Source organism: Anas acuta, chromosome 1 (assembly GCF_963932015.1).
Source record: "Anas acuta chromosome 1, bAnaAcu1.1, whole genome shotgun sequence".
Lineage (NCBI taxonomy): Eukaryota > Metazoa > Chordata > Aves > Anseriformes > Anatidae > Anas > Anas acuta.
Window position 1 is genome coordinate 77,778,776 of NC_088979.1, and position 3,524 is coordinate 77,782,299.

The window sequence follows — 3,524 nt, forward strand, 5'->3', positions numbered from 1 at the left end:
ATTAATGAGGGCTAATCTTTAAGAATGGAAATGAGGTTATCAGTTAGGAAAAATAATGTTCTCCTTAATAATTGGCCATCTAAAACCTCTTTAATTAGCTCCAGTGGTTCACAAGGAATCTTGCTACCTCCTGTTCTGAAGGTGGTGTTAAATTCCCCCTCTCCAGTTCTCAGAGACATTTTATTAAATGATGTGGAACTGAACAAGGTAGAACTGGCAAATACCTCCAAAATATTTGCAGTAAATGTCAGGTTGTGTAAAAAACAGTATGAATAAAATTTTGATTAAGCTTTGAAATATCAATTTATTTTTATAACTCTACAGAAGATTCAACGGATCTGGAATCCACTTGTTATATATCATTTTTCATCTCGTTTGTATCATTTCCATGGAAACTTAGACTTGCATTTTATTGTTAGTCAGGGTGACTGAGTCAGGTAGTTGACTGACTGAGTCAGGTGACCATAGTTCATGATCAACAAGAAGGGCAGAAAACAAGACTCAGGAAGGCTTAGGTTAGTCTAACCTGTCCCTAAAAACACTATGGAGAAGATTTTGCTAGGTGCTGTTGAAAGGCATTTCATGAATGGGTCTTTTATCAGGCGTAGTTAGCATTAGTTTATGAAAGGAAACTCCTGACTTTGCAATTTGGTGTCCTTCATAGTCATCCATAAGATGTGGATGACTTAGTGGATGAAGAAGGAAAGGGGGAACATTAGGAGTGGTGGCATTTGTCTTCCCAAGAAACTGTTATGCAGAACAAGCCCTGCTGTCCTGGAAGTGCCTGAACTGATGCCCCCTGATGGGAAGCAGTGAATTAATCCCTTGTTTTTCTTCGCTTGCATGCACAGTTTTTGCTTTACCTAGTAAACTGTCCTTATCTCAACCGATGAGTTTTTGCACTTTTACCTCTCTGATTCTCTCCCCCACTCCACCTGGGAAGAGTGAGTGAGTGGGTGTGTGGGGTTAAGCTGCCTGCTGGGACTAAAGCACAACAGCATTAGCAATGCAGTCAGCAAAGACATTGAGGCTGTCACACTGTGGTGTGACACTGTGCTGCTTCTGGTGAAAATGGCTACAATATTACATAAATTTCAGGTGACATAAGAAAACTTTATGTGATACAAATATATGATGTAAATGCCTTTATTCTTATTGTTTTTGAATATCTGGAATGATAGAAAAAGTATTATTCTTTTTATGCTTGGTTTTGTTTCCCACATATGTGATATCAGACTGTATTTAACTTTGCAAAGAAAAGAGATTCTCAAAATGCTGATCAATAGTGAAAATCCATAATAATTATGGGAGTCAGTCATGATCTCCGTCCAGTATTGATGACTTTAATATACTGAGTGATATCTGAGAACCTTCTGAACCTGACCATTTAAGGATGAGAGCTTCCCCAGCTCCTTCTCTTCTTCATGTTGAAGAACAACGCTGATGGATGTGTTACTTGCTAGCTGCTCAGCTGCACTGCTGTAATAAGTATTCCCAGTGATATCCTCTACCACCTTATGTATTAAGGATTCCAAAGGTCTGAAGATAGAAGTACATGAAAGAGGAGAAGAAATAACAGCTATTTCCCTTTCAGACAGGATTTCTTTTCTTGTAGCTGGAAAGAAACGTGATATGAAAATGGAAATACTGCTCATTTCATGAGGGTTTCATTTTTTCTTTGGGAAGAAATGGTCAGTTGGGAAATTGCTTTTTGTTGGTTTGTTTTTGTTTGTTAGTTTGTTTTTAAATTTAGCTGAACTTTCAAAGCTCAGAGTCAGTGCTGTGGTGTCACAGTGACTCAGTGACCTCATTGAATCTCAGGCAGCAGAGACACAGCAGGTTTGGATTTCTCAGTATTCCCAGGCAACTGTCCTGAAACAAGTTTTCTGCTGGAGATGAATAACCCAGAAGCACTGCTCCTCAGTCAATTTTTGTGCCTCAGACTTAGCAACGACATTACCTGAATAATACTAACAGATCTTTACTGGTCAGACTCAATTCTAATTTAAGTGTCTATGTGAACATCTACATTTGCTTTTACATTTCTGCACAGATTTAAGAATATATTTTCCAATTTACCCATGTCCACATGGCATTCTGCATAAAAACAAAGCTATGATACTACCCAAATAGGAATGCTCCTTTCTAGCCTGAACACCATCTTCATTTTAGGCTATTTTTTCTTGTAGGATAAGTCTAGACTTGTCTTTATGGGTAATCATCTAAAAAGCATCTTGTAGTTCTGCACTGGGAAAATGAGAATCTCATTACAGGTATCTGCCATTTGTTGAGATGACTCAGCAACTCAGTATTTCACTAATGGAATACTTTTCTTTTTAATACATTATAATTATTAAATAATTATAAAAATAATTAATATATTAAATTTCATTTTAATACGTGTATTAACATTCTTTTTAGTGGGCCATGAAGCTCTAGAATCATAGAATACCTGAGTTGGAGGGGACCCACAAAGATCACCAATTCCAGCTCCGGTTGCCCAAAGGACTACCCCAAAAAATCAGACCATGTGTCTGAGAATGTCGGCCAAATGTTTCTTGAACTCCGGCAGGCTTGGTGCCATGATCGCTGCCCTGGAGAAGATGAAGTTCATGATCATGCAAGACTCTAGACTCTTAATGGCCAAAGAATTGGGTTATCTTTCCAATTAAGAAAACTGCAAATTCTTGTAGAGAGTAATGGTTTTTGTGTGGCTGAACTAGTGTTTAGGGTGTGACAAAGTGGGAATATACTTTGAGGATATATGTTAAAAAATGAAAGTGAATAAATAATGTGAAAAAGACTAGGCTGCACTGTGAATTTGTTGTGAAGGATTGGTGACATTGTGAATAATGTTCCATCACAAGAGAGGAAATTAAATGAAGGAAAGCTGTGCTCTAAAGAAAATGCAAGACAAAAAGATCGATCTCTGCTAAGTGGAAAAGACTAGCATTTATATTCAGAGAAATATCACTGTTTCATTTCTAAAAAGTTTTCAGAAAAAAAATAAAAAGAAGCAAATGTCTGAACACTTTCTTTCATTTCTCTGCATATTTATTCACCTTTTCCCAATGAACATGAATTCTAATTGAAGTCAGAAAACAGACTTGTTTTGATTGCAGTAGGAGGTAAATCAAATAGTCACAATTCCTGTTGATATTAATGTGAATTCTATATGAAGATTCATAGAAATCAATGATGCAGATCAGGGAAAATAATTTAAATTAAAAAAAAAGAGTAAATAGAAAATTTAAAATATATTCCTTTATATATATATATATTTTTTTTTTTCTAAAAAATAAATGTATACATGTCTGACTGCATCACTAACGGTCAGTAGCTATGCTCTGGGTGCTGGTTACTCTTGGATCTCTATTTGTTTAAATAGACTTGCAGGCTGTCCTTCTGTATTAATGTCAGTCTTTTGCCTAATATCAGGGTTAATTCCACAACACCACAACATCAACTTGTGGGTAGTTTACATCCTTCTTAAAAACAGTACTGTTCTTGTCATTTTTAATATA

The 3,524-nt window shown here is 36.2% G+C and overlaps 1 long non-coding RNA gene across 1 annotated transcript; it reads left to right on the forward strand.

Moving 5' to 3' along the window:
* Positions 1–890: 890 nt before the first annotated feature.
* LOC137857209 (uncharacterized) lies at positions 891–3,029 on the forward strand. The gene is made up of 2 exons (XR_011097010.1): positions 891–1,098; positions 2,422–3,029. It is a non-coding gene; the product is annotated as an uncharacterized lncRNA (long non-coding RNA).
* Positions 3,030–3,524: the final 495 nt, after the last annotated feature.